The 27,386-nt window shown below is 35.0% G+C and overlaps 1 protein-coding gene across 9 annotated transcripts in view; it reads right to left on the bottom strand.

The window, feature by feature from the left end:
- Nucleotides 1-27,386, bottom strand: part of FOXP2 (forkhead box P2) — a 405,788-nt gene that overhangs the window by 69,912 nt on the left and 308,490 nt on the right. The window contains exon 2 of one of the 9 annotated variants that reach the window (XM_027658848.1): nucleotides 13,888-13,958. The exons of the other annotated variants lie outside the window; for them this stretch is intronic. The gene's annotated coding sequence lies outside the window, so the exon portion shown is untranslated. The remainder of the gene's footprint in view (nucleotides 1-13,887; nucleotides 13,959-27,386) is intronic. 9 annotated transcript variants of the gene reach the window in all.

Here is a 27,386-nt window from a genome sequence, read left to right as displayed (position 1 = left end):
TAAAGCAGTAATGAACAGACATACAAATGCTGAAAGTTTGAAATGCAAAAACCTGTGAACTGGATAAGCAAAAAGATCAAAGGTTACTGACACCCTCCCCCCTACATTGTATTTCCTACATCAAAATATGCTACTTCTGTTCAAGATAGTCTGTCTTTTTTCCCTCTGAAATTCCTGTCCATAAAAAGCTGTACGAAAGGTAATAGCTGATTCATGTATACAGCACTGTATTCTTAGGCTCTTCATTGACACGTGCATTTCGAATACTACAGGAACAAGAATTAAACCAGAAATTTAAACTTTTTCCCAGTCTGAATGTATTTCAAGAACAAACATATAAAGCTTTATGAATTTGAAATGTGAGTAATAGGGTATGAAGTTTTAGGGCAACAATACCTATTTGCCTGATGTCAATGACACCCACAAATTACTGGTTTCTGAAACTATTTGATGGCCAGTAACATTCCAAGTTTCAGTCCAGTTTCTAATGAGCTACAGTACTTGTAAAAAATTACCAGCACGATGACCTACAAGACCTACAGAAAGCTCAAGGACTGTATGCATTATGACCAAACTAGCTTTCCAGAAGTATTGTCCTATCTGTGTATCAGAAAACCCTAATCCATCTGCATCTTTTCCCTCACAAGACAATGCCAGCTAGTGTGCAGACTGCCTGCAGCCAGGCAAACCACAGCTTGTAACTTTAACAGTATAAATGAGGAGTGTCTATGTACTATTTATACAGTTAAGAGAGAGAGAAGCTCCTTTAGATAGCAATTCAGACTGAATAAATTGAGTTCTGTTCTGAATTTTGAATTGTTCTGTGTGGGAGCTTTCTCTCCATGAATCACACAAGGAACCTCCCAATGTAGGCATGTAACAACATTTGGTGATGAGAATACTTCCTTTCCTTTACACTGCAGAACAAAATATCAGTGTACGGGTGAACCCCACAGAAGAGGAGAACTATCCATGTGTAGCCATTCAGAGCCACTAAAATGATTATTAAATTGGAATTATATGTGATATCCTGTATGCTTTCAAACCAGAACTGCATCACCTACAGATGACCTTTAGTATAAATGTAAAAGTGTAAATTAAAAATTTTTATTAATGTTACAAAACAATTTGAAAAAAATAAGTATACTGTCCTAATGATGAGATTATTTTACTGTTGCTGTGTTTCAATTCTCAGTACACACAAGACAGACTTTGAAAATTTCAGAAGTACTGCTGACTTTGGCTGACTTCAGTTTCTATTGGTTTAAAAAAACTCCGATATCAGCAATAGCACACTGTATTTTAAAGTAACTTAATTTAATACTCTAATTTTCCAACAAAATGCATCCAAACAAGTTGAAATACTCCTTCCCCACACCCCCAAATCAAACTCCATCCGAAGAAACTAAATTACCATCACCTTAAAATTTTCTGCATTTGTATGTTGTCTATCCAGTAAAATGTGCACAGGCTGAAGGCTCTCATCTATATTTCTAGATCTGCAAGAAGTGGATAATTGCTCTGATTCCCTCTAAGAGTTTCTGCTTTAAGGGGAAGTAGAGACTAGCCAAGAGAAATATCTTTCCTAGCTCAGCTGCACAACTCTTTTGCCTTTTTCCAGCTTAAAAAGCTGAAGAGTGTGAAACAATTATTCTTGTAGATGCCAAATGGCGGCAACTTCACTTTCCCAAAGAAAAGTCTTCAAATAGTAAACAGTAAACTAGATCCAATCAGAAAATAATTCAGCTCAGCTAAATCTTGAATATTTGAAATACTGACTTGCAATGTGTTCCTCTTTTCACTAACTAGCCAGGGAAGCAAAGTGAAGCATTACAACTGGTGCAAAAATGGGAGAATGAATCAGGGTCTATTTTAGAAACATGGAGATTGCGATTATTTGAACATGCACGACCAGCATCTAGACAGTATGGTTTTCATAATCCTCAAGCCAGAGTTCCATTTAAAGATATATGTATAAATGCCAGACTCCCAAATCTGTGCAGGTTGATGTTTTTCTGTGCCCACTCTGATGCCTTACTCTCCTGCACTCCTTAGAAGAAGAACAGACACCGGAATCTTTCTGACCTCTACTTTGTTACATGTATAGGAGTTGAATATTGACAAGTTGATTATATGCATATAGTGTGATACATCCTGGGCAAATTCTTCTCTTGTTTATGTCCGTGTAAACACAGTCTACTAAAAGGCTGTTGAAGTTTAAAGTATGATCCCAGTAGAAACTGGCATAAAGTCAGACTCAATGTTAGTTTGCAGCTGCCCTTTTAAAAACCATATATATATATATAAGGTTGCACGGTGCAGAATGCAGCTTCCCCTGGAGGAGGGCAGAGATATTACCATTTCCATGAATTTGGAATTATGGGAAAGACAGTACAATTTTCACTTGTATAGTGCTTAGAAAAACTGTCTCCCTGACAATGGGAGGAGCCAGGGCTTTCTCCAGTTGCTGTTTATGCCCATGTAAAATCTGGCTACACTGTTATATGCCTAAATTTGCATGTTAGCTTGCTTATACATTATCTGCCTAATCTTGGGATCAATTAGGTATTAAGAAAATATTTATTAAAATGGATATTTGAAAACACATTTTCCCTAGTCTAAAGATTTACTTTTTCTTTTTTTATTTATTTTTTTTTTCTTCCCATTCCTCAAGAAACCACTTGGAGCTGTCACCAAGAGTAAAGTAAAGATAACTTTATGCGGGTCCAAATGACAGACCAAAATTTTCATGTCCAGCTCACATACACATAACTAGCACAAACTGTGGCCAGCATGTGGGTTACTGAGCTATTCTTCCTTGTAACCCTTGTACACAAGACATAAAATCCCCAGTTAAGGACTGTTTCAGATAGAAATGGAAGACTAACCAGATAACAATGATTTGGGTATCCCTGCCTCCTTGCCCAGGATCCACATAACATATCCAAGATTTCCAGTCCAAATCCTGTCCCCTCTCCTTAGAATCTTGGCAGCCATAGCAAAGGCACATGCTACAGTTGCAGAAGACTGAAAATGGAATATACAAGCATATCAGTAGCATATCTTACAGATGTTACTGAGATAGAGACAAAAGAAACACCTTTTGATCTCAGTCAAAGTAGCCTTTAATAGGAAAGTTCTCTATTTACCCTGTCAAGGCTGACAAGTACTCTTTAGCTTTATGTACATTCATTAGGAATGCATGGGTATTAACTGGTGTTAGTTGCTCCTACCTCTGGGTAATATAGACAGATCTCAGTCAAATTTAGGCAATAAAAACTATCATTTGGCCCCAAGAGCAGCTGACATGTGGACAATTCTCAGGCTTTCAAGAAGTAGTGTTGGAATTAATCCAATTCACCTATTTTCCTGTCTGGTGGTTCAATAAAATCCCTTATCTGTCCATTTCTAGGCTCTTTTGATCAGTCTGTGATAAAAGGGGGCCATACCAGCAATCATGAAATGCAGGTCTGCAGCCCAACTGTCTGCTTGTGGAGCCAGAAGAGCAGACGAAGCAAGCTGCTTTCGAGTTCTTCACTACAAGAAAATTAATTTTGCGCACTGCAAGACAGTGAATGGTTAAAGATGGCATGTACAGAGAATAAGGGGATGATGCAGTCACCAACTCATTTCTGACAATTACCATTAGCGTTCTCCATCCAGCTTTGGCAACAGCCACAGATTAAAACAGTGTAAGAAAACATTGACAAGTACTGTCAAGGGATGCCAGAACTAGGGCAAGAAAACACTCATCAGGCCAGGGAACCGCTGTGTGGTTGTTCACACAAATGTGAGCTTTCTATAGGAATTTGAAAAGAGCCTTTCATTAGTTACAATTTTTAAAAAAGTGCAGGGGAGTTTAGAACAATTTGTCAGCACATTGTTTATGTATGTTTTGGGGATATAATGGAAAGGTGGGCTTTCTTGGATATGAGGAAAATGGATTAATGAATCTTTAGTGAATTAATACATGGGCTTCACGTTTCTTTTGAAAGAAATAGTCTCAGTTAAAAAGCATGTACAGGATTTTTTAGAAGGAAAAGAAATTGCCCAATATACAGTATTTGGTGTAGGAGTTGGGGGGCTTGGTTTGTTTTTGGTTGTTGGTTTGTTTTTTTTTTTGTTTCATTAGATGGATGTATTTTACAAGAGTGTATTTAAAAGTTATGGAGAAAATATGGAAAGTATACTCCTATATGAACATGTACTACGAGGACCCAGATGGAGAACTACAATAATCCTTAGTTTCTATCATCTGTTAAACAGCAGCCACAGAAAAATCCTGATTCTATCAATATTTTTAATAATGTTAAAGCCACAATGTCCTAACTATTTTCTCAAACTTGTAACATACATTTTAAAATACTGACTCCCACTAACAGAGGGAGTGCACCCAAAGGCTTTATGCAAGGCCTCATGCTAGCTGTGCTAACCAGGATCAGGAAGGCACAAAAGTATCTGAAAGCCACCCTAGTATTAGTTACTCAGGTTGAAAAATCTCAAAATTTGCAAGGAACTCAGGTCTGATCTCTGTATACACAAGTATCAGGAAGTGCATAATTATCTGCTACTCACCTTATTGCAAAAAGGCATGCTTTGCATAGGCATTTGCAACTGCACGTGCATCTAACTTGCTTAGTTTTAATGCTCTAGCCAACTAGAAACTACTGCAGAATTTCATGGTCTTGTGATGTGTTATGTGAATGAGAGGGTTTCAAATTTTCCTGTTCTATATAAAATATAGCCACGTGGACATATAGAATATATATGCAGACATTTCTGCATGTCTGATTTTGTTTTGCTATCTGTCTTGCTGTTTGTTCAACAAACACCTACTTGTATAATAAATGCAGTGTTTCTGGACTGTAGTCAGATCTGCCCTGGTGCACAGACAGAATTTTCTGCCACTGTTGTTACACTATATAGCATCACGTGGCAGTTTTATATGTGATGACATGGTTATTAGCTTAAGTACTTTTTTGTCTTTTCAGAAATAACTAATATACAAAATGAATAACAGAATAAAAGTCAATATTTTGGTTAACTTTAATAAGGAAATGTCCTAAGTGATATCTAATACAGAAAAGTGCTTATGGAGTTCAGAAGAACTGAAGGACTGAAATCCAACAGGAAACATAAACTGTGACACAGGAGTTTGTCTCTGATGAATATACAAAAGTATCACATCATGAAGCAATCTATTAGGTAGCTGAGTCTGACAAGGACCTCATTAGAATATTAGCAGTAATAATTTCATAGTATCTTACCATAAACCAGTGACTCTTAGGCCACGTTTGTACCACAACATTTTAAGCATCTTACTGATATGTCTGCTTGCACTGAGCACTTTTTATAAGCAACAGAAGACACTGTACAAAGCCACGGACTAGTCCCACCCTTGCAAAACCAGCATAGCCTACATATATTATAATGCAGCCATAGGTTAGACTGCCTCCGCTTCTAACAGGGGCATCTAAAGTTAAATGCCTTAGATTAGGCAAGATGAATCAGGACTTTTTGATAGTTCGTTTGAAAGGTCACAGCCTGGGTGACAGTAGCAGAAAAACTGTCCTGTGTGTCATATGTCACTCTCAAGCAATGAAAGATTCACATCAGCTTGTAGCCAGTCCCTGCTCCCACTTTCACAGCACAGTTCAAAGCAGCAGTTTCTTCAATATGCTGCTGCTTTCCCCAGACACACTTCCACCAGCAGTTTTGGGAGACTGCCAACACACAGCATATATTTAAGTACCTTCCATTTACTGAAATGTCACCTCCTTCATTAGACACAGGTGAGTGTCTCTGTCCTTTCACTAACTTTCTATGTCACCTGCCAATTCCCAATTCTTTTTTTTTTTTTGTTCAAGATTATGGAAATACTGTATTTTGTTTTCTCAATCTGTTACTAGTCTACAGGTTTGGTATCAGAATACAAAGTGCTACCTAGGGATGAGGTAAATTTACTATTTTCTTTAGAAATCACAGAGTCCTCTCTTCATGTAGTGATAAGACAAGGCGTAATATCTTTAAACTGAAAGAGGGGAGATCTAGGTAGAAACTCTACTGTAAGGCTGGTGAACCACTGGAACAGGCTGTCCAGAGAGGTTGTGGATGCCCCATCCTTGGAAGTGTTCAAGGAGAGGTTTAATGGGGCTTTGAGCAACCTGGTCTAGTGGAAGGTGTCCCTGCCCATGCTGGGGGGTTGGAACTTGAAGATCTTCAAGGTACATTCCAACCAAAACAATTCTATGATTTGGCCACTGCTTAGGCATTCACCAAAATGGACAATACAGATGAAATCCTCCCAACTTGTCACCTTGAGAGCATAACCAAGCAACAAGTTTTCCAAACTACAAATATTACAGATAATAAACCATAGTTTGTTTTGATAATTACAGCAAAATGATCTGTCTCTAAAGGGAACCACATCCAGCACTGGTAAAGCATATGTTATTCATGAGTTAACTTAGTGGAACACACAGCTTGATACAGTCACATACAGTGAAATCACTGAAGGAGTAATAAAGATAGATCTTCTTTTCATAAAAAAATGGAACTAGAAAGACACAATTTCAGTAAAAGGTTTACTAAAATAGAGCTAGAAAACATATGTAATTTTAAAAAAGTTTCGAACTTCTAATGCAAAAAGCATTAGAAATGCTTTCTTTTATAATTTTAATAACAATGTCTGATTTGTCAAAATAACAGTAAAAACTCTATAAATATCTGTTAAGGGATTATTCCAATAGATGAAAAACTCTAGTGAAGAAATTGCACAGAATATAGAACTGTCATCATGCATTCACATGTAAAAGGATGTTTAAAACTGACAGGCACATAAACAGAAAATACTTACTATAAAATTAGTAATTTTAAAGCATGGATCTTTAAATAAAGCTGGCAGAGCAGCTTCATTTTAGCTAACTCATTCTCAGGAGGAATCACAAAAATGGTGCAGCACTTAGCAAGGTATTTTCTTCAGTCTTGTATACAGATAATAGTTTGATTATTACACTGTTTGAACATAACTTCATTAATTTACCTTAAAATGTTGATATTTCTTGAATAATGCATTTTATTTAAGGATGTCACTATATATTTATAGAAGTATTTATAGAAGTATTATTTATCTTTTCAAAAGATGATCAGAACTATGATTTACAAGATATTGGAGAGTGCTTGTCAGAAAAAAACCCCATATATAGCATGTTCAGGACTACCAAACAGAATACATATTTTTAAAATTCTTATGATGCAACATCTCTAGGGAAATGTAGAGGTCTAATAGGTCTACAAAGGATGTTTTGGATACACAACTCCTTTCAGTCAGAAACAGCAGCAGCACATTTCAAGCCAAGTGCTGTATAAAACAACACCCCAAGTCTGAATTAATGCAAACCACACAAAATGCATATTGCTACTAAAAAAAAAAAAAAAAGGCAGTTCTGATAAGAAAATATTACAACACTTCTTACACTGAAAATGTTGATTGCTTTGAAAAGACATAAAAGTAGAGTTTAATGCATTTCATTTAAACGCTGCAATGTCCGGGGTCATGTCCCACCTCCCCTTTCCCCACTGGATGAGGAGAACCTGGACAAGGACTGAAACCACAGCTGGGACCTGCACTGAAGGGTCTCACTTGTCAGGAGTGGTGGCTCACTAGCAGGCTCCAGAAACTCAGTTGTTTCTCTCAACTATTCCACTTTGGATCAATACCGACACTCTATGCTCTGGGTTAGCAAGTGCCAGTGGCTTCCGCAGCTGCAGGAGCAGCCTGACAGCTGGTTCTTCTTCCTGCTTTCAGGCTGACAGGAGAGGAATTCAAATCCCTTACCCTATAACTCAGAGAGCAAACAGTGCCCTAATATGGAGAAGTGGGTAGAAACGTCTCCATTAGTTTTGAAAGCAGTAAGTTTTTTAAGTCCTTATGTCTTTTAAATCTGTTCAAAATTTTTTCATGAAAGTGTCTAGCATTTAATAAGGCAGTACACTACAAAGCTCTCTGAACACAGTTTCCTTGAAAATTATAGATTCATAAGAATTTGTTTTTATTTGTCTCTCTAAACACAAAATCAATTAGAGACAAAGTTTGGAGCCTATGAAAATTCAGTATTACATCATAGTGTAAATTTGACGTCAGAACCTTTGGCAACATTTGAGACACAGACTTTTGTTTAAAAGTATTTTCTGTACAAACCCCTATTTTCCTCTCACTTTTATTTAGTTTTAGAAACTACACAGAGATTATCTTAATAGAATTCAGATACTTATTCGAAAAGTAGTAGATGTAGCTCCTTTGTCATACCATTTGGATTACTCATATTAAAACATCACAAAACAATGTTCATTAAATATACATATAGGCATAATTGTTGTAACCACTGAATTGGAATCTAATCTGAACTCATTTCATTAAAAGAAATAAACCAAAATAAAAGTATTTGTTAGTAAAAAACTGTTATGCAAATTGCAGAACAAGAAGAAGATGGCTTTGCAAGTGAGCTACCCCATCCTTCTCTTCAAAGGCAGAATAGCCAGTTTTGTTTCTGACTGACATTTGTCTAAACCAGTTTTACAAAATTTAAGCAAGGAGGATTCCACACCACCTCCTACTCCAGCCTATTCCAGCACTTTCTTACTTTGCTTATTTCCCAAAATTATAGGGCATTTTACACAAACATCCTTTGCATCAATTAAAGACAATTATTATCTGTAGGCATGTACTTACAAGTATAAAAATCTGAAATTTTTTTGCAAAGATATGATTAATGATGAAAAAATAATGCCATTTACTGACAAAATAAGTACTTTGGAATGGCTAAAACATATGCTTTTCACTACTACTGTCTTACTGAATTCTTGCCACAGTAATTAAAAATCTATCAGTATTTTTTACTCTTGACTACACCTTACAAACATAAGAAAATTCACATTTGTACCCAAACACCCGGCCTGACTCTGAAATCGCACTGATCTAAACTCAGCTCTGCCAGTAGTTTGCCAGGTTTGGCAGTAAATACAACTGCCCCTAGAACCACCCTCAGGAATGAGGGTTGTTTCAAGACCTGGGCTTACTAAAGCCCAGATGTATTAATTTAAATACTGCATGACCCAGAATATTAACCTTTTGACAAAAGACAGTACTACAATTCACATATATACAGTGTTTACAATACTCTTAATGAAAAGATCATATACCACCTTCTGTGTTTTACCACAGCTTCTGCAGCTCTTCAAGTCTGTAAGAAGACACTGAGACTTGCCTTTAAATTAAAAGTAATAACTGGAAAATTATTTTCCATCTGGATGTGCAAGCAAGTTCAAAACTACAGTGTTTCATAAAACAAGACTTGAAATATATATAAGGTTTGCAGGTCCTACAGTAATGTTTTGCTCTTGCCCAAATACGCAGAAAAACAATCCCTTTCTGAAACATAAAACATGGGCACTAATCATAGCATGGAAGGAACTTCTCGGATTCACAATTAAGCAATTCTGAAGGCTTAAAAATATTGCTTAGGAGGTATTCAGATAATTTTTTTCTTAAAATAAAATTTTTACAATGTGTATTTATAAGAGTATTAGTGAACAAAATTTCAAAATTAAAGTTTTGCCTTATGGTGAACCTGACTTTGACATTATGCAACTCTTGAAAAACTAATATTAAGGATTTTGTTTGGAAAATGTATGAATGTTTCAACTTCCTCAAAATCTTTTTCTGATACAAAATTATTATGAAAAATTTCAACGCATTTTAGCACTGAAAAGTCACAATTAAAATGTTTTAAATGGAATACTTAATAAAGCTCTAAAGAAACTGGTAAAGAAAACTCAACCTTGTGTCCTCTGAAGAGTTTTTTAAACTACAGGCAATCAGACTTAGTTACAAGTCACAACAATGACTAGAAAAAAAATATTTACAGAGACGAAAAGGAGGGATGTGAATAATTGACACAATTAAAAGAGCAGTTAAGGATTATTACTAACTTGGATATCTTTATTTTCTCTACAAACTTTATGAACACTATATAAATATCAAACAGTGGCAACAAACAGAAGGAAATTAGAGCAAGGTTTACACATGGAAGGAGAACATGGACAGGACACCCAGGTAATAAGAGAAGAGGACACTCTGTTGGCATCTTCTTGTTTATACAGTTGCTGAAGAGGTTTAAGTTGACTATTTACCTTTTCTTTGGAAAGGAACAAAGCTTTAGGGGCTTCCTAAAAAAATGTATATACACATCTAACTGTCTCTATCTGTTTCCAGTCAGCAGTGATGACCCAGTTATTATCAGGAATTTCTGAACAGCAAACCCACTAAAGTAGTTAAAGCCACACCCTTGCTAAGTTTTGCCCAATATAAGACATTCTAAAGCAATTTTTTAAATGAATGAGTTTAGAACAAAACCAAAGTGCATCTCCCAATTTAGGATTCAAAGGCACTGAGAAATGAACAATTATATTCTCTCCATTAATTTGTAGGTAACAGCAAAATGTGTGGGTTTTGAAGATGAACCTGGTGGGAGATCTGAGTGCACAGGTCTTTGAAAAAGACACATCTGCACAACCCTCAATTTACTCCAACCATCTAGACTTCACTGTCCAAGGAACAACAAAAGGAAGGAGATTTCAGGCTGAATAAAATATATATTTGCAGTAATATATTATGTGGAAATGGACTGAATTCTTTATTAAGTGCCTAACATTTCTTTGCCTTTTATACGTTGAGGATGTAAAGACAATTATGAGGAATCACAAGAATGTAACAAAATATTTATGACTGCAGGTACCTTTGTTATTTCTGTATCTCTACGAAATCCTCAGTTTTTTACTATGGAGCACAAACACTTCTAGACTTTTGGAAACACGTAAAAAAGAAACTGAAATTCCTAGAAGTTTATATCATATATGAAGTACATAAATGCTATATCTTCTTGGCCAAAAAGATTAGTAGTCTGGATTTGTGAGCATCTGGCTTTTTAATATCTTAAACCATTTTACAGCAAGTTTTTCACATTGTATAACCTCTGAGTATGCTTCACCACACTTTCTATAACACAATTTTCACAAAGTCCTTTCTACTGTATTTCAAAGTCCTTTTGTAACATACTGAAATGTTAAATGATGAGCTATATCTAAGCCCCAACATGGCAGTTAGACATATATTTATTTATATATGTGTATTTTATATATATTATATATATATATGCACTGAATGCTAAACATGCTACATATTCTAGTAAAGAACCCCCAAAGTTTGAAATATATAAACACATTCTTTAATTTTTGTCTGTCTCTCCAGTTCAAAGACAACTGGAAGAGCCACATAAATAATAAAAATAGGAAATAAAACACATTTAAACTATCCATTATCAAGGGAATATTGTTTTAACAAGATCTATGGAATCACATTATCATTCTATTAATTCAATAATCTTGATATTGTTACAAGACTGAGACAGTATCAAAGTAGGAGATCATTCTGGTACATAAGGATCACTTCATTTAATGAGACAGAGATTTGACATAAACTACAGTGTTGGCACACTTGGTCCAATAAAATAATTGCTATTTGATAAGCATGTAGATAAGGCTGGATTTGAAACTGTTATCATTATAGTGCTAATTTTGTGAAATTCCTCACAAATTGATCTTTGTAGGCATGTACTTACAAGTATAAAAAACTGAAAATTTTTTGCAAAGATATGATTAATGATGAAAAAATAATGCCATTTTGTAGATGCCATCTTTGTAGATCAATTGGTTGTTGTAGCCAAGTGGGTGTCAGTCTCTTCTCCCAGGCAACCAGCAGTAGGACAAGAGAGCACAGTCTCAAGTTGGTTTATGTTGAATATTAGGAAAAAAATTTTACAGAGAGAGTAATCAGACATTGGAATGGGCTGCCCAGGCAGGTGGTGGATTCACCACCCTTGGAGGTTTTTAAGATGAGACTGGATGTGTCATGGTCCAGTAACAACAGCAATGTTGGAGCAAGGGTTGGACTTGATGATCTCGGAGTCTTTTCCAACCTGTTCGATTGTATGATTCTACGATTTATTTTATACTCACACACATTCAAAAGCTACGCATACTTCCTATTGACAGTGGTTTCAAAGCTCTTTCATTAACTCAGCCTTGCAATGCCAAATGTAAGAACACCTCTTCTTTCGAAATTAAATGAGTATTTATGGTAAATATTATAAAACATTGGTCCTCACGGTTTGCACAGCTTTTTAACTAAACCTGTTTCCTCAGAGAAATTTTAGGAATTATTCTTCATGATTCAGTATATTCCTCTGTGTAATTGGTAGCTGAGCCAACATTTTTTACACCCTTTTTTTCATTCATATAGTTTTAGTCAAAAGTAATAGATTCTAGGCATGCAATCGTTTTTACTATTTGGTTTCTGCGTGCAGCTGATAAGAATGCCCACCACCCTCCTACACGGCACAATGAAGTTTGAGACATACAGAAATTCAAGACAATCACAAACTGGTTTCAGTACACATACTTCTGCTCTCACAGCTTCCAGACTCCACTGTATATGATTTTGTCTCACATTTATTATGGAGATATTAACATAACCACATAGTTGAAAGAAGATCTGAACTCTAATGACTTTTAAGCTGACTAGAGGTTTGCAGGTAACACATCAAGACTGCCCCTTACTGATCTTTGAATGACATGTTTGTAAGATGGATGGATGGAGGCACTTCCACTATTGCTGGTTTTAGCCTTAACTGCTGCATAGGTGTTACCTTGTATTTCATACAGTTCATAACAGATACATCCTATGAAACCACATGAGGAGAACAGGCTGCATTTGAACAACCATGTGTTTAGTCAGTCGAGGTCATTAAGAAGCTACTATTGTAGGTACAGGGCTACAACTATTTACATGTAAATAAAAACTTGGAATTTTAGGTATGTCTTCATGTTACATACATATTTATGTATATAAGTAAATAGAAGACGGAGGAGTGGCATGGTGATTTAACAGACCAAGGATGCTACTTTGTTCAGAAATGGCCAAATGTTCAGACAAAGGCCAGCTCAGGACTAAATAGCAAAGAATACCTAAGTCCAGGTATCTTTTGTAGTTTCTACTAAATGCTAGCTTCTTCAGGCTATCAGCATACAGGAAAGGATTTTTCTGAATGATTAACCCTATTTCTATTTTCTTCTGTTTGTCTCACCATTACAACAACATGACAATTGTTGAAAAAAATCCGGACTTTAAAAGAATCTGCTGTATGGGGTATTCTTCAGAAACCAATAAATAGTGGGCAAATCCCCTTAATTCCTTAACTTATACTTCTGGAAGTTGTTACACAGGCAGTACATATGAAGTGTAGCCTTTTCCAGCTCCAGCTCCAGCCCCAGATTTATACAATAGTTAGTGAATGCAGAGCGAAATTTGGGAACGGATTACCACAATCTGACAGGAAGCAGAACTGAAATGATAAAGCTGATTGAAGAAGGCAAACTTTTTCTTAGAAAAATATTTCCTGAATTCTAGATTTTATCCTTAACATTAACCAAAACAAGAATACATGGCCAAAATCTTTTTGTACTACTACTCTCTTTGCAGATTAATCCTGGCTAATAATGAAAACTACCATCAAGCTAGCTGCAGGTAAAATAAAGTCTGCATGGCTATCATACTGGCATTTCAAAAGCACAGGATAAGTCTGATACTGTGACATTTAAAAGGCAAGAAGTCCCACTTAGTTGCTTTACTGGTAATTTGTGTCCATCATGCTACTTGGCACACAACAATAGTGTTGTCAAGAATACTGTCTACATCCTGAGTAAAAAACAAAACTCCAAAAGTGCATGTGAGGGACAGAAACTATAGAAATGAGGAAAAAATTCACTTACATTTATCCAAGATGGCTGTCGCTATTACTGTTGAAACTCTGCTATGGGCTGAGGTCACAAGACCCTGTAAGCTAAAATAGAGAAGCTTCAGCTGAGGGTAACTGAAGCTGCAGCACGTTAAAATACATTTTAAAGTTATTGGTAATGATTGGAGTTTCAATTTCTTGATCTATTTTTCCCAACGCACAAAAAGTGACTTCTACTTTTTGGTCATTTTTCAGGGAAGGGAAGATACTTTCAGTATTCTCCTCTACCTCATTATAAGTGTGTATGTATGTTATATACCGTACATGATATGATAGTATGATGGTTTTATTGGCATGAGTTTGGAGTTGCCACGTTATTCACAAATGGAGAAACTATCCATGATTTATGTGTGATTTATGCAGATTCTCTGAAACAAAGGTAGAATAGAATCTTTATACAACAACACATCACCATGTATACAGGAAATATGAATTATATAAAAAGCTAGCTTTAAAATCTTCAAAAAGTTATTAAAATGCACGATAAAGTTATTTTTTCCTTCTATAAAGGTAATTTTTAAATTATGTACCACTGAGGAAGTCTGCTAACCTTTATATCTTTGAAACACCAAAATAACTTTAAAATATTTTTGTATGCATATGAATACTGTGGTTTGAAAATCTATTGCATCTTAATGTCTCAGAACTTAAATCAAGTGTGTGATCTACTAGGCAGCTAAAATCTACTCTTAAGCATGATACAAAGAATCTACTGTCGCTTCAGTAAGTGGCAAGACACTGAATTTGTCACTAATTTTTGATCGAACATTCTCTCTTCTGGCCCACAAATCACAGGGCTTTTCAAAAAAGAACTGACATACAACATTAGAAGAAAAAAAAGGCAGAAAATAATATCTTGGGAAATTATTATTAGTGTTAACAGCAGAGATTTGGAATAAGAGAAAGAAAGAAACCAGTAAATTTCAGTTGAGAAAAGTGCATGATGAACAACCCTGCAGTTTATTACCTGTACTAAGATTGCATGTTAGCTGCCTATGTATAAATACACTTGTGTATGTGCACATATAAAAAGACATATGCAATGTGAATAAAGAAATTTCTCAAGAACTTCATGAAGAGAAACATAAAGTTCTGGACAACTTTATGGAGGAACTTATGGAGGCTTTTCCATATCTGAAATCAACAACAGCAACTCCAAGAATACAAGGAACGCAATGAATCTGAACTACAGAAATCTTGAAACAGCTGAGTAATAACAGAAGCAAATATATAATATATATTCGATTTATGTGAAAGAATGACAAGCTGACAAGAAATACAGTGAAGAGCAGAATCTCTGCTTTCTGAGCAAACTTAAGAAAAAAGGAATTCCCATCACATAATACAGATATTCACTGCATTTCTTGTGCAACCATAATGTGATTTATAATAGATGAGCATGTAACGGGTGAGAACTAAGAAACTACCAGGATACTACATCATTTTGATATATCCAAAGAAACAGTGTGCACAATTAAAGCCAAGAAATCCACTGAAACAGTTAAACTTCAGAAACATTGTTATAAACTTAACTCTAGAAGTCATTATATACTCTTATTTAACAATGTAGTCAAATTTATAATTTCAAAGATAAGTAAAGAATACAACACAATTCTATGAAAAATTATCATTGAGGAAAAAATAGGGAAAATTTTCCAACAAAACGATGACTGCTGTATTTTAGATTTTTAATAGAAAAGGACAGTAAATGTTCAAATTATGAGATGGTGTTAAGAGAATGGGAGAAGTATTGGCTAAAGCATTTGTGATGGAAGACTAAATAATTCATCTTTACCAAACCCATTCACTAGTTACATGACTAGTCTAAAGTTTCATGAATGCCTGTAAGGCCATGTAGAATGAGTACTTCCTAGCCTCAATGCTATAGGATCACATCACACACCCCAGAACACAAAATCCCAACTGGAACTAGTTGCTTGCCTTCAATATTATAGACACTAAGAAAAAAAATAGCAAATTGAATCAAAATTAACTGTTCTCTCTGAGCAGAAAGACCTCCCTAATAGAATTTATGCAATCTTATCTGAATGTGTTTGACTACACAGAATGTAGTCTAAAATGCTCAGTGTTTAAAGTAAAGTCTGATTGACAACAAACCCAGCTCATTTCATAGGCAGTAATTTATTTAGAAGAAAAAAAAAAAAAGAAAGAAAAATATGAATGGTGACAAAAGGCTCTTGAGCCTGGACTGTTAAGGTGAAAGGCAGAGACAAGGTGTAACCTTCTATTTTCTGGTGAAATAAAGGCCCCTTCCAAGAGACCAATTATCTAACATTGACTCCTCCTTAGTATGCACCTGAAGTAGTCATTTGTATTTATGTTAAATAGATGTAAAAGCAGAATACTCTGTATTGACTTCACACATTCAGACAGCATCATGTAGATGTGATGCCCTAAAACTAATTCTAGGCAAACAGCAAAAGTAAAACTGCCAACCACTTCAGTTTTTACTCCGGTATGGGACGGTACCTAATGAAGAACACTGCTGAAATCCTCAACCATTTTGTTCTACCACCAGATGTATGGACATCCCTATAATACTCTGTAGCCTACCTAAACAAACCCACCAACCAACCAAGCCTCAAATCTCCTTCTTTCCCTTCAATTTTGAAGAAAAAGTCTCTGGTGAAATAAAATTAATGAAAATAAAACAGTCTACACATGCATGCACACACAGAGAGAAATCATCCAAAGAATCTTAGGTACTAACATTGATATTAAAAAAACTACTGAAAAAAATCAGCATATTTCAGGAAGGTAGACAGTGAGCTGACTCTGATGGCAATACCTATTTAAGCAAAAGTTTCTTTTGACTAAAGTTCCAGAAGTTAAAAAAGTATGTAAAATCAGATGTAGACAAAATTAAACACAATTAATAGTAAAAGTATGAGGGTTTTTTTTTAAATAGTTTATTATAAACTTTTCCAATATTATATACCCTTCAACTTTACACAGTTGGTAAGATTAGATGTGACAGTAGCACAGACCTTTTTAGAGAAATATATATGACGAACTTAGGCAGCCAGCAAGGGAACAATCATAATTTTGATAATCAATTTCAGAACTGAATTGAATTTCCAGAAATTATTTGAATGAAAATTAGTTCACAGCTAGATGGGGGTTGGTACATTTGCTTTAAATTCATCAGGTGGATAAAAATAAAATGATAGAAAAAAATAAACTATTATTTTGTAAATATTTACAGATTAATTCATAGGAAAATTAATCAGAAAACAGATTGACAGCACCTCACACAACTTGATGATCATAAATCCAGACAATGTATCAGATTTCATCAGAACCGAGGTCATGTTTTAAATGAAGGTAGAATTTGTAATGCATTATTCATCCATATGAAAATATTACAGGGTGAGATACCTTTTTTATAGTTTATTACCATAGCATATTACAAAATGCATTTGTAAAATAAATGTTTAACTGATGAGTCTATGACAAGTCGTTAGGAAGCATATTATAAGATGCAAATATTGTTAAAATACGTGTGCATGTTTAATGCATGAGTTACAGTCATCAGGCATGGTAAAAATTGTCATAAAATTTAACAAATGATAATAAGATATTTATAAATGGCATCTAAACATAATGTGTGCATAGAAAAGTAAATGGTAGTAAAATGAATTCTTGAATGAAGGGTCTTTTTTCCCTTCTCTTTTTACTCAGAACAAATCAAATTAGGTCACCTTTTTGGTCTGGATGCTAGTAAGCAATGACCGAAATAAACTCTTCTCGCTAAGTTTCCAAGGCAGCCAGAAACTTCAGCCTTCAGAAGATTTCCAGAATAAAATTATGGACAGAACTCCATTAGCTCAGCAGCACTGATCAGCTTTAACAACATCTTCACATTTTTTCTTACGGAGAATTAAAATACACTGAATAAATCTAAGTTATTACTTTTACAGACAAATTTTCTGAGGAGGCAAACTAAGCCTATAGTAGATGAGTAGCTGTAGCTCTATATTATAATTCTTTGTCCACTCATCAGAAGAACCAACTTCTACAGAGCAGGGAAGACACCCTTACCTTTCAAATTTTGTGCACTTGATTGCTGATCTATATAAACCTTGTACATGCTTTTATAGTTTTTTTAATAATTCAATACCGTACAGCAAAACATTGATCAGAGAAAAGGTAATTGTGTTTTTTGGTATATCTGTAGAACATAAACAAAGAGCTCTCACCAGAATATTTCTCAGCTGATTACAGAAACTAATTTGTCTTCTTAAAAGAGAAATCTACATACATTTCATCTATGAGTCAGACTAAACAGCAGAGAAGATCCTGAAAATAATGTTCTTACTTCCAAAATCGTTGGATAATTGTCTAGGAAAATAGAAGAACAGACTGAGTAAGAGAGAGAGAGAGAAGGCAACTACAAGAAGATACCAGTCACGTCCTGCAAGATTTTGTGCAGAGATTTGCTGGTACGTGAAATCATTCATAATTACAATACAGAACTTTAATGATTTCACTGTAACTAAATAATGTTATAAATCTCGTTTAAATCTGCCAGCTTTCAGCTGCTGAACAAGATGATCTGCAGCTTCTGAAGCACAGTCAAAGAGCATTAGCTGGATCTGAGAAGTCTCATCCAGTGATAGGAATGTTGACACTGTTCTCTTAATTTTTCTCCGAAGTTTAACAAGATTGAATGCATTGAAATAGGACCTAAATACATTCAAGAAAGAAATAAAGCACTAATTTTGACAGAATAAGCAAGGGGAAAAAAACCGAACTCTGCCTGTTTTAAAAAATAAACTTATAAATTCATAGATGAAGCATCTATTTCAAGCTTTTGAATACAAAGGGTTCTTGAGTCTCACATTCTGGGAGAATGTAAAAGGAAGATATCCTATCTTATCATCTTACCCTTCCCACCATTCATAATGCACCTGGAGCGGGCATTCAAAACATGGGATATTAGGACCTGACTCAGTATCACCAACTCTTATACTCCTCTAGACATAAACAATGTACTTAGAGGCCTGAATTTGGAGCTGATACAAAGATATGCAAAGATAGACATTTCAGTTAGAGGACAGAGTGCATGTAGCTTTACAAAACTTACTCTATATCTATTTTACAAGGAAGCACAAGTGACCACACACATCTGTGGAACACGCTTAAGAAACACTTCTCCCTTCTCATCTGTGGAACCCTATAAAACTTTCAGTTGCACATTATATATTTCCACACTGAAAGCTTTAGTGAAAGCACTAAAACAAGGTTCCCTGATGCAGACATAGTCAACAGCAGTCCAGAGACCCCAATGAAAACAAAACATATTCAACCCCAAGGTCCTCCTGCTACCTGCACATCATAGCTGGAGTAAACAGTGCATTAAGTGCCTCTAAACTTTCCCACTCAGGAAGGTATTCAGAGAATTTGTGGTCTGTCTCTTTTTCTTTAAAAGCCCTCACATGCAAGACCCTCTACAAATTATTTGTTTCTTCAGCTTTTCCAAACATAAAGACAATGGCAAAGCACAAGAGGCTTTGAAGTCAACCCTGTGCCGATTCGATTCTTCTTGTGCGTGTTTCTTGTTTCCTAAAGATGTGACCATTAAGTAAAATGACTGAGCAATCAGTTCTTGGAAAAGAGAGAGTGTCTCAAAGTTAAATTGAAGGTCAAGAAGACACTGCTCAGAAGTGTGAAGAATGTTGTGTAGGACACTCCTCCAACCTTCCAGAAATAGAATCAGTCCCAGCTTTCTTGTGACACTGCTGGAACTGTTTAACTTCACTCGTAGAAGTGGACAACTTTCAAATCAATCCAACAGAGATATAAAAATCCAAAACACAAGATACAACAAAAACAGAACACATAAAATTATCAAGATGTCCTAAAGTGACATCAGAAAAATTGAATATCATAAAAAAAATTAGCAATAAGTAGTTTCTTTTTCATATGTTGTTTATTCCTTCCAAGGGTTACATGACAAATCTTTAAAAGTCAATATATATTGCTGCTGACTTTTTAATAAAGAAAATGGTCTTACCATTGCACAACCCTATTGTGCAATTACAAATGCAGGAAATCATTAATTAGAAACATACAGCAATGTTCCACATACATTTCTGTAGCCGACATTGCATCCTCCTTTGTTAAGCAGATATGGCAGAATGATTCAATAGAAACAAGGGAGCCAACAGTCTGCTGACTCATAGAGAATTTTAGTCAGTTGGACAAACTGAACAATATTCTAAAGGACTATATATATTTACTGAAATTACTCTCAACCTAACAGACTTTAAAAAAGCTAACATCTGACAGTGACAGAATGTCTCTTTCAAGATCTAAAATCTTCTTTTATTTTTATTTTTGCTTTCCCACTTTGTCTTCTTTGTAATTAATTAATTGCAGAAAAAAATGGCTTTTTTTCCTGAAGTACTTGGCAGTTTATGCTAGACTCATATATCAGGGAAAGACTCACTCCTCTAAACATGAATTATCTTTAGTTTCATGGTTTCATACTACAGTACACAAGGTGACGAAAGTCCAACTGAAAATGTCCAGCATCCACCATAAAGAAAAGAAAGAAATCGTAGTGTGCCTTCAGATTCACAGAATGGTACTGGCACTCTTTGATTGTGTACCTGGAAAAGGAATTTCTTGCAGTAAGTAAAATAAGACTTTTCTTGAACTGGAAGTAAGAAGTGAAATTGAAATGAAGAATTCTATTATTTGGAGAATAATCAATGTTTTGTAATGAATTTCCAGTCATCTCATCTTTGTGTGTTTGCAGGTGTCTGTATTTGCATCCTTTGCCACATTCTTCATGTTTTTGGTGGCTTATGAGTTTATCACACAGATTTCTCAACAAACACGACTGTGTGACTAGTTACAACTTCTTCTAGCCCAAGGATCTACAGAAGTGCAAAGGAACGTCCTTTAAAGCATGTCCTTGAGGACAAGAGTTGAGTGTTTAGCTGATTAAAGAGATTAGCACAGCTAAATACATTTTCTTTAAAGAAGGAAGTGTCTCACTTAAAAAGTATGAAATCCTAAAAGGAAAGACAATCCAAGGAAAAGAGGTGGTTGGAGAAGTATCAGTAACACTTAATTTCAAAGTGTTAGGAAAGAGACTATACTGCACTGAAACAGGTAAGTTCTTCATGGTAATCAGAAGGCAGTGCTGTGCCCTTTCTAAAAAGAACACGACAGTATCAAGGGATTATGAGTTTGGAGTTTAAATCTTTGTACTTCATGTCCCTCTTGATCGGACTATAATGGAGTTGCAATGGATTGTATCCAACAAATCCCGGCATTCATTTTTCAGGGTCCTGACCTAGCCTATCTGAAATTAATCTGATGAGATTTACACATTCTTTAGAAAAGGACAGAAGACGTTCTGTGGAGTAGAGATCCAGTTTACACATGAACACAGGCTACTCTACTCACAGTAACAGAGTATAGAGAAGTAAAAAAAAAAAAAAACCAAATAAAAAACCCCAGAAGAATACATACAGAATTTGGAATGCCTGTGATACGACTACAGTGGTAAATAGGACAAAAAATAAATAATCTTCATGGGCATATAGTCCAAATCTAGAGAGACTGGAGTAGAAGGAGTCTGACACAAAGTCTCATGCTTACCTACATTTCATAACTCAGGTGAAATCCTTCTCCTTTAGACAACTGAATGAGGAGCACCTTTTCGGCAGGAATTGTGCAAAGATAAGAAGGTTTTTGCTCCAAAAGGAAGTACTCAGGTCATAAAAAGTAAGAGCTTTCTATGCATTTATATACAGCACAATACAGTGTTCCAGGAATACAAACAATGAAGAGGCTGTGGTATAATTTGCTCACAATAAAGTAAAACTGTACGACAGGAAAGGTCTGAGATCAAGTACATATATCAAATATAAAGCCACTCTCCCCTGTGGCTTTCAAAGTACAGTTTTGCTTGGAGTTACATACAGACACAATGTATGGTCTGGAATATTTGAACTACATAACAGAAGTGGATAGAGAGAAAAGAAATGTTCCTTCTTCAGGTTACTTAATGTTATTTTTAGATTAAAATGAAACATCTCAATTTCCACATAGCATCATCAGATCATAGATGAAAATAAAATTGGTATTACAATATTTTTTGTTAGCACACTTCTCAATTTTCATAAATTTTTGATTGTTTCCTTGCTTCTATTTTACTGTAGACCAAGAAAAGATGTGCTTGTTATAAGAAGATACAGCTTGTTTCCTCTACCACACTGAGAGGAAACCATACTTAAGTTTTAAAAAATTATGCAAAAAGTTAGATCATCAGTATAAGTAGTTAAATTATTCCTTTCTTCTACATCTTTCTACATCTTTATTCATCTTTCTTCTACCACTATGGCATTTGTTTACTTACTATTCCACATCACTCCGGAAAGTCTGAAATTCATCTCTAATCTTTACAAGGCTAAGTAAGATTCTTGGTCACCTTTAAATTTTGAAACATACAAAATTCTTCAGTCCATTTTCCAGCTTATTACTAAATATATTAAACAATGCTATTTAATGTCCAGGTCAGAGGTAGACAGAAATGTTAACCTTTCGCCATGCTGAAAATTGATGATATAATCCTACTCTTATCTTCTGTCTCTTAACTTGTTTCTAATTTACGATGGAACTTTTAACTTTCAACCACAACCATTCAGTTTTCTTAATAATAACTCATGAAGTACTATGTCAAAGGCTTTTTGAATGTCCTTTTGAATCATATCTCTTGGTCTCACCTTAAAAAAAAAAATATTTTTGAGACATTTACAAATATTTCTTGTAGACTGAAAATACTGGAGTCTTCTTAATACATGCAATAGAGATGTGTGTGCTCTGCAATTTCAGTAAACTTTTAGGCCATAGAAGAAGAGCATGATTTGTCCCCCTGAAAGGGCAGACTACCAGAAACTTACACCTAAATCAGCAATGCAGAAAAAAATTGTATTTTTTTCCGGTTAGAATGAAGAACATCAATGCACATGGTAAATCACAGGATTTGAAAGACTCAGAAGTGGTAGCAGCAGCAGTAACATGGGAATTGCTGCAACTGCATCAAAGCTCCCATGGTGCTGACCAGGACCATACTGCAGGCTTTGCACAGCCACTGAGCACTATGCAAGTCCTTTGCACAGACATGACAGTCCTGTGCAAGACAAGAGATGACAGTGACAGACTGATAGGAAATTCCTATCATGATAGCAGGCAATGTATGTGTCTAAGTTCTCTATACATAAACTGGAGAAGGCTGAATGACTGACTCAGAGGAGGATAATGAGGTACTTCACAGTCATTACAGACAGCACAGGAGAAGGTACAATAGGGCTTATTTGAAATCTAAAAGTAGGAGATTAAGGGCTCTTTTTTTTCTACTTTATGAAGAGTAATGGGTATCATGAAGTCACATGGTGAAGGACTATAAAATGGAAAACAAACTGCCTGTATTTGATGCTTTGAAGGACAACTGAGGAAAGAAGCAGAGAAAGATGTTGAGAAAATAATCTGTGCAGAACAGTGGCAGCAAGGAGACAAAGTGACATTTGCATGTGCTGAAAAGAGGTCAGTTGTGGTAGCTGAAATTTGGAGAACCCTGTTATGTGTTTGCACTGGTGGCCTATCTAGTTCCAGGGATGTCCCTACCTGGGGAATGGCTAGTGCTGCTCTAGCATGAGCTGAAAACTTTAAGAACTACTAATATGCTGCTAAAACTGCTCATGATATAGCTATATAGGGTACAGACTATGTTAGTGTGTGCGTACGTGTATATATGTTGTTCTGCATATGTTTTAGTTTGAAACTAAGTGCCTTATTACATGCTGCAAGATCAGACTTTTCCTTAGAGGCTTACTACTGTAGCCATGGATTCCTGTTTATAGTTGATATTGTAAGCTGAAGAAAGAAATTTTTTAATTTATAGGAGAAAAAGTAGCAGGTAGTCTTCAGATTAGCCTATAGTGATCTTCTAACAATAACATACCAAATGCTCCTCCTTCATCAATTAATTAATTCACTAGTTTCCACAACAATTAAAAAAGAAGGGAAAAAAACAAACTAAGGCACCAGATATTCAGCCATAGATCACAATCTGAAAAGAAGAAAAAAAAAATTAATAAATAACTAGTAAACCTAGCTATAATTTAGCCAAAGGCATTTTTAGCCAAGGTTCTAATAATCAAAGTAATGTGTCTGTACACAAGACCAAAACAGTAACAAAATTTTCTTATTGGATACAGAAATAATCTTCAGACACTATAAATGGATAAAACTCACTGCTTGCTTGATATAAATTACACTGCCGACAATAAAGCGCATTTGAGAGAAAAGAAATCACTTTCCTATCAAGTGACAATTTTATTTGCAGCAGGAGGGAGAATGCCTCCGGAAAAGCACTCCATTGAATTTTTCGTTGTTGCAGTCTGTGCTGGAGCCGGCTGTTCAGAGTAACTATTCTCAAATACTGTACTGACACAAAATGAAATGCTGAAAGAAACTTATGCACAGTGTGATATTCCTTACCTAAGCTATATTGTGAGCTAACAGAGGTGACATTTGAAATATTGGACTAGGTCTTCCTCGTACTTAAAAAGGTAGAATTACAAAAAAATCTGTGCTGATTTTGTCCACTAAATGGTTTGCTTGAGGGTCTTCTGCAAAAGTATTACCTAAGTTTACAGGACGAGAACACACATATTAAGTTTTTGATAAGTATCTGTCCTCATGTCATATTGCAACTCACTTTAGCTGCAGGCTTCAAACAAGACACTCTCCCCTCTACAAGGCTCAAAAAGCAGTGCTGGTTTGTAGGGGGAAAAAGGTACACGAGACTGTGTATGAGAACATATTCTAGAACTTCAGAAACCTCACCCTGTGATTTTTAAAATTTCCCTTTAAATACACGTAAATGATACTTCCTGAATTACAGCTTATTTGTGCTTTGTAACACAGACATTGAAGGAGTTTATGTAAATTTTTAATACATTTTCTGCAGTCCACAATGAGAATTCTCCTTTTCTAATGGAATTTCACCTTTAGAAAAAAATTAACAAAACCAAAACTGTACAAAACAAAACCAAAACATAAAACTCTAATGAAGCTGCTTGTAACATTCAACGAAAATATGAGACAAGCATCTCTAGGCAAGCCTTCTACCAAATAATAATAAAAACTTCCATATTTTAAATGCTATTTTTTAACTTCAGAGACATTGTTCACATGAACACCCACATTTTCTATTAAATTGCTACTTTTAGACAGTACTCTGTGTAGTATGATCCTCTTAATCCACAATTCAGGACTGATAATCATTCTTTCCTTTGTACATTTCTAGGAATCTGCTGAAATGCTTGACTGCCTAAACTAGGGTAATTTCCTTTATGCAGTTGTAAATTAAATTTTGTAGAAGTGGAGAGTGATTTAAAAAAAATTCCTTTTAAGAAACTTAATACATCAAATAAAATTCAGGAGGTAGAGACATTCACAGCTCTGAAGGAACATAGGGAGGTAGAAAAAAACAAGAAGTGACAATTTTACAGTTACATCATACATGCTTTCCTCACCCAAACTGACATATAATGTAGGGTATTTTGTATAAACACAGAGCTCATGTTACTTTTATCTTGGAATACTTCTTTCTCATGTCTTGAATACACCAGTGAAGAACACTGACCGATTCATAAATATTTCCTTCTGCTTATCGGTCATTTTCCTCAGAAAAACACAAGTTGTTTACTTTATATTCTGTCAGTTCAAACTGTGCCAAAATGACTAAGTCCAGTAAAATAAATAATACATTCCCCAGGAAAAACACACGACTAAAAAATAAATTTGAATAAAAGAAGATACAGAAATTGAAAAAAAAGAAAAAAGAAAAAACTGTGACCTTACTATTGTGTTCATTAGCAAGCGCTGAGAAGATAAAAAGATCAAAATTCTAGGCAATAACTTAAAGAATGTAGTAACTATTTTAAATTTATAGTAACATTAGACAATGCATTTATATGAAGTTGCAATATATATGTAGAAAACTTGCTTTAAAAAGTACTTTTTAATCACTTAATAATTTACCCATAGAAGTCCACCAAATTTACCCATAACTCCACCAAATATTTTTACAGATAGAGAACATCAAATCTGCAGCAGTCCATCAAAAGTCCTACAATTAATGATTGGGATTCTCTGACAAGCTGTCCAGATAAAAGTTCTGCTTTAGATGTTTTTCACATAAATTAAGGTTTTGAAATGAATATATAAAATTTCATTCGTAGTTTGATCTGTGCTTCACAAATTTGTGTAGATGTTTATAAGAAGATCCAGGCACTAGAGATGCTGAGACTGAAGTACTAAACCAACCAATATCAAATCCAAGCCATTGCTTATTCACCATGTGGATCTTGACTTTATTACCTGGTTGTTCTTGATAGAGCTGAATGAGATCTTTCAAAGAGATGACAATGATACCACCAAGGGCTGTAATTTGAGCTGCAGTTTTTCACCAATACAAATGAAACCAGTCTCTATTTCACATCACATTACACAGAGAAAGTGTATGAAGTCAGGCTAAGGACTCGTACTTGACTGCATGTTTTCACACAGTTTTCTTCAAATACATATGGAGGACTGAAAACTCGTTATTCTTTAATTTCTACAATATTTTTGTAATCTGAACTCTCCCTTAAAGCACCTTGACAGTTAAAGAGCATATCATATTAAAAAAATAATTTATATTTAGACAGGAAAAAATGATAAATCGCTCTATCATATAATGCCATACTTTTCTAGCAGCAATATATAAAACAAAAGTTAGGTAAGTGAATACTGAGTTCATTTATTTTCACATGGAAATTTCATCCAATTGTTAAACTGACTGACTTCAGAGTTCCATACTGCCATTCAATCCAAAGGATTCCTTTCAACATACAATAGATCCTGAAGGGTTAGCAGCTTGGAAAACTAATAGGGAAAGGCACAATGTTTGAAGAGCCTCTTTTCTACTTAACTGTAAAATAAGAAAAAATCCCCAAATTTAAAAAGGTCAATCATTATTTTCATTTGAACAGCAGTGATAAATGTCCAAGATGGTTTGTTATAAGTAAGCTTGTAAAGTGACTATTTAAAGCATTCATATGCCACTATAAGCACCTGAGATAAGTAACCTGAAAGAACAGTCAAGAAAGTACTTGATTTAGTATGAAGACTTTTGTAAATAAATTGGAAAAACCCCTCCTTCAAGGATTCAATTATAATCCCACGGATACAATAATTAAACACACTTCATGTGAAGTTGATCAGGCATTGATATGCACTGATATACAAGGTGGCTTTATACTCGAGCATTGTGCAAAAAACAATTATTTGCACTTAAATCATCTTCATGCATGAAGTAATGGAATTTCCATTTTACAGATGGGAAAAGTGAGTCAGAGATTATGGATGGCTTGCTCAAAATTATTT

This window comes from Corapipo altera, unplaced genomic scaffold (assembly GCF_003945725.1).
Source record: "Corapipo altera isolate COAL_440 unplaced genomic scaffold, ASM394572v1 1, whole genome shotgun sequence".
NCBI classification, from domain to species: domain Eukaryota; kingdom Metazoa; phylum Chordata; class Aves; order Passeriformes; family Pipridae; genus Corapipo; species Corapipo altera.
This window is presented reverse-complemented; position numbering and strand designations above follow the sequence as displayed.